A 12,428-nucleotide genomic window follows, 5' to 3' on the forward strand; every position below is an offset into this window, starting at 1 on the left:
CTAAGGGATACAAAAGACACTTAGAAGCAGTCCCAGTGTTCCATTGTACAGCAGATAGTTGAACATTTATATGTCAGAATAGCTAGAAGAATTTTGATGTTTTCAACACAGAAATGTGTGAGGTGATGAATATTCCAGTTGTCCTGATTTGGTAACATTGTATACAGGTATGAAAGTATCCCATGTGCCCCCCAAATCTGTACAACATTTCCACAATTAAATATATAAATAAAAATTACTTCTGGTCAACCACCCGTGCAGGCTGTATCTATTCACCTTTGCCCATGTAGGGCTTCCTTAAATGACCTCCAGAGGGAGTTACTCTTGCTCCCTTTCCAGGCCCCAGAACATAATCTGGATACTGTACTTGTACTGTCAGCCTTTGTCACAGTGCATGTGATTAATGTTTTTACACTTTGCCACAGTGTGTGTGTTTACACCTCTATCAGCCTGTTTTAAGGCTGCCCCAGAGGTTTCACATCCCACTTAGGAATTTTCTCAGGGATTCTTCTAACATTTCTCCACTAATTGGGAACTGCATCTATCATTTATCCTTCAGCTTTTTGTGCACTGCTTGGCTCATTTGTAGGCATAATTGAATTTCAGGTTTATGGAGTGACTAATTCAAAATATATACTTCAGATGGATAGATTAGTAACATTGTAGAGAAATGACATTATTTCTTTTAAAAACGTTTATACTATTGTGTTCAATACCTTTTGAGAAGCTATTTCTGAGGGGGAAAAGACAAATTTCCCGAACTAAAGCCAAAGATAATTTATGTAGAGACTCTGTCCTCAAGGAATAGAACCTAACTCTCCACATTTCAGCTGTGGTCTGCACAGAGTGGGCTGGGGAAAAATTTCTCTGCAGTGGAGAAATCTGATAAACACTACCCTCTCCAGGTTGTCAAGGTTGATGTCAGCAGTGACAAATTGTTGATAGTATATCGATATAAGGTGATGAAAATGCTATCTCTATGATCTTCCTCCCCCAAACCCGTAACCATGAGAAAAATATCAGCCAAATTCTGATAGTGGAGCATCCAACAAAATACCTGACTACGTCTCAAAACTGTCAGTCATCAAAAACAAGCACAGTCTGAGAAATTGTCAAAGAGGGACCATAATAACTGAAGGTAACGTCGTGTCCTGGAGGGGATCCTGGAACTGAAAAACGTCATGAAGTAAAAGCTAGGGAAATACAAATGAACTATGCACTTTAATGAACCGATACTGATAAACTATTAACTAATTGTAGCAAAAGTACCAACAGGGGAAACGGCATGTGAGCTGTATGGGAACCTTGTTGAATATAGTAAGTTTTTCCATATATCTAAAACTGTTCTAAAAATAGTCTATTTAAAATGAAATGCAGATGCCCTTTTTAAAGCGAGTGCTGATATTCTAAGTGATGGCTTATATGTTTTCTGTTAACATTTTTGGCTCATGGAGCAAGCCACAGGCCACCTGCACCACCCCCATGTCTAAGTAGTAAGCCCACGTGTGATGACTATGATCTCTCATCTGTAACTCGTACAGTGTGAAAGAGTTAAGCTGTCAGTCAACTCATTAACCTTTCTCCTAAGCACTAAGTTTTTTTGACAATCCTTTACAGTGGGGCTAAGATTAAGAAAGAGAACTTTAAGATTCTTGAAGTAATGGCCATTCATTTTGTAGTGAAACCTTAGTATCTCCATTGCATTCAATTTCATACATGTGTATACAAGTTATATATGTGTATATATACACATTTATAATTAGATGTCCCGGGTCATGAGAAATAAGAGCATCTAGTTTTACTTAGGTATTCTAATTTTTTATATTTGATTTCTCACTTTTTTATACTTTAAGTTTTGGGGTACATGTGCAGAACATGCAGGTTACATAGGTATACACATGCCATGGTAGTTTGTTGCATCCATCACCCCATCATCTACATTAGGTATTTTTCCTAATGCAATTTTTCCCTATGCCCCCAACTCCCCGACAAGCCCCAGTGTATGATGTTCCCTTCCCTGCATCCATGTGTTCTCAGTTAAACACTCACTTAACATGTGGTGTTTAGTTCTTTTTTTGGGTCAGTTTGCTGAGAATGATGGTTCCCAGCTTTATCCATGTCCCTGCAAAGGACATGAAGTCATCCTTTTTTATGGTGGTATAGTATTCCATGGTGTATATGTGCCATATATTATTTATCCAGTTTATCATTTATGGGCATTTGGGTTCATTCCAACTCTTTGCTATTGAAGCACCTAATTTTAGTTAAAATAAAACAAAGTATACATGATAATATTCAGTCCTTGGAAGTTCCAGACTTACAGCTTTCTAATAAGGAGAGCAAATGTGGCAGTGGAGAGCAATGGTGGGAATTAATCAAAGGACTGTACCTGGAGCAGCAGCTGGGCCAAATCTCCAACTTCACTCCCCTTCCCATTAAGCCCTGTGTTTACAGAGAGCCTGGGTACAAGTGGTTTTGGCTCCAGGCAAAAACTAAAAAACTGGTGAAAGAGTGGATGAGAAATTGGTTAATACCTATTAACCAACTGGGTAATGTTAATACTCATTAACAATGTACATTATTCAGGTGATGGATACCCTAAAAGTCCTGACTTGACCACTATGCATGTAACAAAATTGCACATGTACCCCATATATTTTGTACAAAAAACTACCTGCTCTCAACTGAAATAAAATTATTTGTGTAGGGAGGACACCGACTTCTACTTCGGGAATTGGACTTCTTGTTTTGTCATGAACAGAGAGAAGATGGATAAGGGATGGCCTGGTCTAACCTATGCAACCGGCTTCACAACCCTACATGGAGAAAAGTTGGCCATTGGATATAGCCTATTGGTGTACACAGAGGTCCCATGCAGAGGACATATTTGTTAAGAAAAATCTTCCTGAGACCCAAAGTAATTCATCCCAGTCACCAATCCAGTCCTTTATTTATAAATGTGGAAAAACAAGGATCATCAGGTTTTGTTAAGAAAAAAACTTTAAAAAAAAAAGGACCAAGAGAAACAAATAGAACAAACTAAGAATATGCACGTCATTTGGGAAGCTTTAAAGAAAACTTCAAAAATTTTATAGTTCTTAGATAGGATAATAAAGACCTAAGCAAAAACCACACAATACAATAACAGATAACCTAGAATAAGCTCCCATGAGTAAGAATTGGGACAAGAAAGAATTATTGGAAACTAAAGGCCTGACTTGTTAGGTAAAACACTTCATAGATTGTTTCAGTCCTATTTTCAGACCTATCTCTCAGAACATAGAACAGTGGCATAAGATGAAAAACATGAGAAAAGAGTTAGGAGATAGTGAATTGATTCATGAGATTCAACATCCACTTAATATTAGGTACAGAGAGAAGAGAAAAAGTATGGTAAGATTTTTCAGTGGAATGACAGGACAATGTTTCTCAAAATTAAGACACAAACCTTCGTGCTTCCCTTAGTATACAATCAGATGTGAGGAAAAAAAGATGTCAACACCAAGTTGCAAAAGTTTAGAACACCAGAGATAAATGTGATACAGCTCCCAACAAAACAGTTCCCCTTCGAAGGAAGGAGATCAGATTAGCACCAGATCTCTCAGTAGTACGAGGCTCCAAGGAAATGGGAACTTTATTCAAAATACTGAGATAAAATGACTTTAATCTTAGAATTTCATACCCAACCAAACTACCAATCAAAAATGAAAGCTGAAGTAAGGCATTCCTAGATATATAAGGATTCGGAATAATTGCCTCTCACAGGCCTTTCATATAAATTTGCATGAAACAAGTAAGGGAGCAAACAAAAGTTAACAAAAATAGAGAAAGGAACATAATTAGTGAAAGAAATCAAAGCAGGGAGGAGTTGTGCAGAAGGCAGAGGGTCCAGGAAGGAGATCGCTCAGTAAATGATGCAAAAGACATCATGAGAGGGGAGAGAAACCCAAGATGGCGGCTTGTTATACGTGAATAAAGAGAACGGCCATGAGAAACTCTAAGATGAATTAAAAGTTGCTGAAAATGTATATTCCAAACATTAAGCTAACAAAAATTGGCATGATTAAAAAAAAAAAAAAAAAAAAAAAAAAAAAAAAAAAAAAAAAAAAAAAAAAAAAAAAAAAAAAAAAAAGCAGCAGAGGCAGAGAGAAAGAATCCATTTAATCTCATTCCAGAAATGGTCTGTTGAATGTCCAGAAGTTAGGACACTGAGTCTACAGAAAATGTGATGCAACTTTATGTAGGACAGCTATGAATATTTAAATTTAAATGCAACTTAAAACTTTTCAACTTTTAGAGTCCACTTATGAAGAATAGATGACTTGTTTGCAGATGCAGAAGTTAATGTAAATGGCAATGAAGTTAATAGTCAAGTTACATACAGGGTGGAAGGTGGAAGAGGATATTAGAATGAGAAGGGTACTAGTATCTTCTTTGCATTTAGAAGGACGTTAAGACATTGACTTAGGTTGCTAGAACAAAAATAGTCATAATGTTGAATGGAGGCCAAGTTACTATCATTTTTTTGAGGCCTCAGTAAGATGGTAATGTTATAATCCCATAATAGCAACAAGAAACAAGGAAGATTAGCAGCAAAAATAGTGCTTTCAGTAAATTTCCGTGCGATGAAATAGTGGAAGCACATTGATAGTTAAAACAGAGCAGGAAATCTGTATCCTGGACTATCCAGAGGTGCCAATAACACCAAAAATCATCACTCTGCTCTCTGGACAGAAACCCTGAGGGCCTCCAGGATTAGGAACTGACATTCTGAGTGAGAAGGAAAGCTGGAAATGCTGGCAGGGAGAGAAACGCAGTTAGTTGAAAGCCTGTCTAGCAGTTTCTCAATGGAGGGACTATTGGCATTTTATACTGAACCAGTCTTCACTAAATGCAACTATCCTGTGTATTATAATTTGAGATCCCTGGACCCGCCCATTAAATGCTAGCACCAATGATTTTCTGGTCAACTAAAATGTGCCTTTTTTCCCAAATGAAAAGTATTGCTACCTCCATTTAAGCAGCACTGGACACAATTTGTGTACTGCCCTGCCACCCTACCCCACGTTTTCACTTCTGCACAGAGGGCAAGTAGCCTAGGTTTTTGTCCCTTCCCCTATCCCTGGGCTGTGCATCAATTTTTTCTAAAGAAATTTGGTAAGGATTCTGGAGACAACTAAGGCTACAGCGTTTTCCATCAATTATCACTGGATACAAAGAAAACAGCAACAAAAATATCTTGATAGATCAAACAGAACAGTAATCCTCGATGAAAGTTGCTAAATTTTTTTTTTAAATCCTCTACTTAATATCCTTGGAGAGGTTCAAGAAGGTTTTATAAGAATATTGTGCTATGGAAAAAAATCAAAATATAAAAGCTCTTGGAAATTAAGCATCTTTTACTAAAATTAAGAGTTTAAGAATTGAAAAGATATTCTATAACATGAAAATAAAAAAGATCAAGAAGCAGGAAGAATCATCCTAGGAAGTACAATATGACTTCTTTCATAGCAAGCTTCAGAAAGACTATCACATGCAGATCTTACTGATACAAATAAATGAGTGCAAATCCATGTCAAAAGAAATTCATGTACTTTTTAAAAATTTGAATGTGTTCTTTATGTAGAACATGGGTCTTAGGGTCACAGATACACTCCTCCTTAGGTAATTTCAGGGCTCATTAAACATGTTAACTTTATTAAAATATTAATCTTAACCAATCAAAGCTAAAACAAAGCTGGGGTGCAGACCAGGAGGTCTCATAGGCAGGACATCACAAGGAGTGACCTTATATGCTTTTGGTCCTGGGAAACTTGTGCCTGCCTCCACTGTCCTCCCTCTAGGCATAAGCACTTAAACTCTTCTTTCCCAAAATATAATCCAGTAATTTCCACCAAATATCTGTCTGGATCATTTCTCACTTCAAATTTCTGTTCAAATATTGTCTTCTAAAAGTGGCTTGCCCTGATCCTCTGAACAAAAACGACGTCTCCTACACCATGACTCTTTATCCACCTTGACATTTCTTCTTGTAACAGCCTGGCAGTATGGTGTATATATTTTCTATCTCCCCCGCAGGAATGTATGCCTCATGAGGCTCAGGAGTTTTGTCTTAGTATTCCCAGTCCTTGGCACATGGTTAATGGTCAATAAATCCTATTACTTGGTGGACTCTATGCAGATACCATGAGAGAAATTCTGTAGTAGTTATTTTTGGGAGTTTCTCCGTTTTCCACTCCTGTTCTTAGTGCCTTTCCTGCTGGGGTTGCTGTGAGAACCAGAATGGCTGGTGAGGGTAGCAAAAATGCAGACAGAAGGGCTGGTGACAGAGGGGAATGTCCCAATTGTGATGATCAGACTGCATTAGCCCCGAATGCTATTCTTACGGAAATTTTTACCCTTAACCTTGCAACACGTTCTAACCACATGGCTGTCTCAATTGCCAGAGTTCAAGCTCTTGGGAGTGGAAGTCTTTGAAGCTAGGAGAAAAATTTATAGAATTTGGATCATATGTTATTTGTTCAGCTTCAGTTACAAATGACTTAGCAAAACAAAGTTTAAAGTTCCCAACTGAGCATCTAAAATAAAAATAGAATTTTGCAGGGAGCATAACACCTTTAATTGCAAGAAGGAATAAGCAAGCGGTGAGCCTTTTCTGGAAAATGGTATGATGGAACACTTCAAGGTGACTGGAAATTTTTGTGGGAAATGACAAAATCCTAGCTGATGACCTCCTTGCTTTTGCAATACTGAGAGATGGTCAGCAAAGTATATGCTTAGCTACAAATAATTCTTAAGTTCTCATGTGTCTAAGGAGCCGAGTTGGGAGGAGTTGCTTCATAGTGGCCATTTTAACTCCATATATTGAAAGTTTATTTCCTTGTAAGTTAAAGGAAAGCCTCATTTTTTCACCACCTTGCTCATTTTATAATTGGCCACAAATGAACAATTGTAAGAGTCAGCACTAACAAAAATGGTTAGCGTGACCTAAATTGTCTATTTGGGAAAGACCACAATTAGACCTATCAGCCATCTGATATGGAAGGTTATAAAGCCCTGCCAAGAGGTCTAAGATTCTATTCCTTCTATTTTCAACCCTGCTGCACCATTGCACATGCTTTTCCTACTCCTGGGAATGTTATTTCTCCCAGTGTAGTGAATTAATTTCATGTGTTTTCTACTCAGGTCTCCTTTCCATTGTGCAGCCTTCCTTGATTTTTCCCAAGTGGGGTTACTTTCTCCTCTAAATCCCCACAGCACTTCTTTTTCATGCCTCTATTACAGACCCAATCATGGACTGCAAGTAAGAGTTTGTACCTTTTATTCAATTATTAATTCGTCCAGGGTAGGGACCAACACCCTCTTTATTCTTGTGGTCTCTAGTGTTTAGCACAGTAGCAAAAGTGGGTGAGTGATGTCAGTCATCCATAATGTACATTAGTCAACTATCAATCCAAATTTATAACCACATTCTCACATGGCACAATGCTAATCTTAACCTCAGGCTGCCCCTTTGCTTACGGATGAAGTCCTTGCAGGAGAGGTCTTCCTCTCCAAGTCTCTGGAATAAAAGTGCACTGGGCATCCTAGGTGCAGAGGTCACCCCGATTCCTATTGGCTCGACAGGTCATTGCTGTGCTTCCTTCCCATTTCAATGACTTCCTAGTGGACTCTAAGGGCTTACTATTCAACCTGCTCCAGCTGCAAAGTCGTGGTTGGCAGGAAGCTTGGGTCTACTTCTGGGTTTTCTCTGCCTATCTTTGATGACAAATGTATTCTGCTCCTTTCAATTTCCCTGTTTTGAGTCTCTGCCTTTTCAAAAGAGTGACCAGATGTCTTTGAGTGCCTCAGGCAGGCTTGGCACCAGAAGACTGCCATTGATCCCAGTGTAACTCCATTAGGATTGCTGGGCCAAGATGCTGCATCAGGCTCTCCTACCTGCCCTGAGTTTGGGGACTTTTCCAACACAGCCCGAGTTCTTGGACATCTGTTTGGGGCTTAGTAAATCCACACTTGTTAATTTATCAACAGGCCCTTAAACAAAACGAAACCTGTCTAAGATCATCTTGTCATGGAGTGGAGATAGAATTACGTCAAGTTCATTATTTCAGAATCCGGCATCATGCTTTCACCAAGTAGGTGTAGAATATATTCATGCTGAGTTGGCGTTGAGCCTGGGAGCAAGGGGCTAAGGCGCTCTCCAGAGTGAGGACCCTTAATCATGTTCATTCCTGTTAAAATTAATGGGTGTACCCTTGGAAGGTCCAACTGCCAACCAGCCAAGTCGGTGTACTGGTACCTCAATTGCAAATGTGACTTTTGACTCTTGGCTTCTTAATCTGAAAAATCTGAGGAATTAGTAATTCACTGGAGGTATTCTTAGGAACACAGTTATTGCTTCTAGGTGCTGTGCTGTCGGATCCTCAAGCCCCACAGATAGATGGAGTCCAAATGGCACAAAACAGAGCAACAGGAGCCCTGACTTCCAGGCTGTGGCCGCCAACATCTAGCAGTGTGGCTTTGTGACAGCTGCTTACTTTTCTGGGCTGCACACTCATCTTGTCGAAGATGAGAATTCTTTTCATCTCTAGTAACTCAAGCAGAGAGAAATCACCAGGAGCACCAGGGATTCGGATTTCCCACCTGCACATGTAGGCTCTCCCCTCAACAAGCTCCAGGTGCTTTGGCTCTCTTGTCCAGATCTGTCCACAAGGCCCCATGCTCCTGAGAGTACCATTTTCACAAACTAGACTCCCATGATGCCCTTGAAATTGTGAGACAAAAAAGTATATCAAAGCCTGGTTATTTTTCCCTTGAAAAGAGATGTCTACTTTAAACTTCATAGCTAAAATTAAATAGATGTATAAATCAAGAAGCAAAGTACGATTTTGTAAAAAGAGATCTGAATACTGCATACCCCACAGCAAATAATGTGCAGGGAAACATAGCTACCTCAAATATAATAGCATATATGTGTGCTTCTCACTTAGTATCAGCAGTTTTCTTTTCTCAAGAGCCTCCAATGTTCAGAGCTATCTTTGAATAGAAAAGACCAGGGAAAAGAAGCAATCTGCTGTTGATTCTTATATGTTGTTACTCTCTTCGTTCCTGAGATCAGCCTTTCTCTTATTTCTTCAAGCTTCCATCATTGTCATGTAGAACAATGTCTTTTTTTTTAGTATCTTTCCTTTCCAAGCCATATCACATGCCACTGCTAGATAAATCTTCACGAAGCACAGCTCTGACTAAGCCCAAGCCCAGATCTTACATTGGCCCTCGCTGCCTACCAGCAGTGGTTAAAACTGTGGGCTGTTTAGACTCTGGGGATGGATCTTGTCTCTGCAGCTTACTGTGTTCTTGCATAAGTTGTACCCCTTCTGCAAGCCTCCCTTTCTTGAAGGGATGCAACTTATCCAAGAGCACAGTTAGCAAGTAAAGTATATGTTTTTTGAGATGGAGTCTTGCTCTAATGCCCAAGCTGGAGCGCAGTGGTGCAGTATCAGCTCACTGCAACCTCCGCCTTCTGCGTTCAAGTGATTCTCCTGTTTCAGCCTCCAGAGTAGCTGGGATTACAGGCGCCCATCACCATGTCTGGCTAATTTTTGTATTTTTAGTACAGCCAGGGTTTCACCATGTTGGCTAGGCTGGAATTGAACTCCTGACCTCAGGAGATCCCCACCTGCCTTGGCCTCCCAAAGTGCTGGGATTACAGGTATGAGCCATGGTGTGGCATCTGGAATTATCGATTCAACATTAGAGAGTACTTATAAAACATATTTCCTCATTTAAGCTATATATAGTAGCTGTCACAGACTGTCAACTACTCTTTTCCATTGATATATGGCTGTTCAGAATCAGGACTCTATTTCTGCCCAAACATGTGTATCACTAACTCCCTTTATGTCACCTATGGGGGTCTGAATTGTTCACTTTTTCCTCACATTATACCTAGGTATTCCTGCTGCTGTACTTGAAGACATGTAGGACTTTACATCCGATTCCTTAGTTACCCATTATCAGTTATTAAGAAAAAAGTGAAAAATTTCATGTATGTGCCAAAAATACAAATAAGAGTGAAATGAACATTGATGTACCCATAACCCAGCTACAACAATGAGTAAGTGGCCATCTTGTTTCAACTTTATCCCTAAATGAATTATTTGGGACCAGATTCCAGGGATTATGCCATTTCATCTACAAATACCTAAGTAATTCCAAAAGAACTCATTTAAAAAAACAATCACGATATCATTACCACATCTAAAAGAGTCATTTTAATATCAAGGATCAAGTCAATGTTTCAATTTCCCCACTTCTCATAAATGTCTTAAATATTTTTATAGTTGGTTTATTCAAATCAGGATCCAAAGTCCACTTATTTGGTTGCTATATCTCTTCAATCTACTTTAATCTATACATTCCCTTCTCCCTCTTTTCTTCCTTGTAATTTGTTGAAGAAACCGAATCCTTTGTCCTATAGAGTTCCCCCACAGCCTGCTGTTTGCCTACTGCATACCATGGCATGGTTTAGTATGTTCTTCTGTTTTCTGTATTACACGTAAACTGGTAGTTAGGTCTATCAGGCTTGATCAAACTCGGGATTACAATTTTTGGAGTGAATCCTTCGTAGGCAATGTCAAGAAATCTTTTTAGACCATTGAGTCCTGGGCATGGTTCTCGGTGTATGGGGCATGAGTCACCTCACCCACCACAGGTTCTACACTCCTTCAGGGTCTACGGCAGTTCTATTTTCTTGAGAGTAACTTTTTGCCTGGCATCAGTGCTTTGTAGGTGTGAGTCTTCCTTTCCTCTCTGATGGTTAAATTTAGGTGTATACTTGACTGGATTAAGGGATACTCAGATAGCTGGTAAAGTGCTATTTCTAGGTGTACCTGTGTGGGTGTTTCTGGAAGAGAGTTGGTGGACTGAGTAAGACCACCCACCCTCGGCCAATGTGGGTGGGCCCCATCTAGTTGGCTGGGGCCCTAGATAGAACAGAAATGCAGAGGAAAGGTGAGTTTTTTTTTCCTGGAGCTGGATCATTCTTTGCTTGCCCTTGGACATCAGAACCCCAGGTTCTCCAGCTTCTGGATTCTGGGACTGGTTGTCCCTCAAGTTCTCAGGCCTTTAGCCTTAGACTGAGGGTTACACTAACCACTTCCCTGAATCTAAGGCCTTTGGACTTGGACTCAGCCATGCTACCAGCTTCCCTGGTTCTCCATCTTGCAGACAGCCTAACTCTGGGACTTCTCAGCCCACTTCCCCATCACGGCATCACGGCATGAGCTAATCCCCCTAAGAAATACATTCTCATCTCTCTCATTCACATATACGTGTATATGTATCTCCTCTCGGTTCCTTTGGGGAGCCCTACTTTCCATGTGGAAATCAACGTTATCGACATTTTTCTCCATTACCCTAAACCTATCTAGCAAGGTTTCAAAGGCAACGTAAGAACCACACTAAAAAATTAGGCATCTTTTTGACTGCTTAGCCTGTGCCAGGCACTGTGCTAAGACTTTAGCATGTGTCATCTCATTTCACAAAAACTTTATGATAAAGGTATTTTACTATTCTCATTCCAGAGATGAGAACTGAAGCCAGTAATTTAAGAACTTCAAAGAACTTGTAAGTGATGCCGCAAATCACTGGGATTGAGCTTTAGAGTTGGGTCCTTATCTATCACAGTGATTCAGCCCTATGGAAAACTCCTCTTTTTCCTTCTATGAGAAACCCTTGACTTTCCTTGGGAACTGGTGTGCTGAGTTACCTCGGTGTCAGCAGAGCTTTTCCATTAATGGGTGAAGGTGTTGAGAGTGTAAATTCAGTTTTGAAAAATGCCTTGAGGGCTGCAGCTTGAGAGAGATTGCAGTATAGTTAAGAGAGGAGGCTGGCTGGGTGCAGTGGCTCACGTCTGTAATCCCAGCACTTTGGGAGGTCAAGGCAGGCGGATCACCAGTCTGAGACCAGCCTGGCCAATATGGTGAAACCTCATCTCTACTGAAAATACAAAAATCAGCCGGGTGTGGTGGCGTGTGCCTGTAATCCTAGCTACTCCGGAGGCTGAGGCAGAAGCACTTGAACCTGGGAGGTGGAGGTTGCAGCGAGTGAAGATCTCACCACTGCCTTCCAGCCTGGGAGACAGAGACCCATCAAACGAACAAAGAAAAGCCCCAGAAGCTACGAGTGTGACTGCTTGAAGGAGAATCCTAACTGCAACCAATCCAACTGTGTGACCTTGAGCAAGTCACTTAGCCTCTCTGTGCCATAGTTGTCTCATAAATATGCACAATAAATGAAAGCTCTCATAATGCCTAGCACATACTAGCCACTCAGTGTTACCTGCTACTGCTATATTCTTGCCATCGCCATTCAAAGTGTTTCAACAATTACCAGCAAGAAGTAAATAGCTTTAAAATAACATTTTC

Source organism: Cebus imitator, unplaced genomic scaffold, assembly GCF_001604975.1.
Source record: "Cebus imitator isolate Cc_AM_T3 unplaced genomic scaffold, Cebus_imitator-1.0 Scaffold45, whole genome shotgun sequence".
Classification (NCBI taxonomy): Eukaryota; Metazoa; Chordata; class Mammalia; order Primates; family Cebidae; genus Cebus; species Cebus imitator.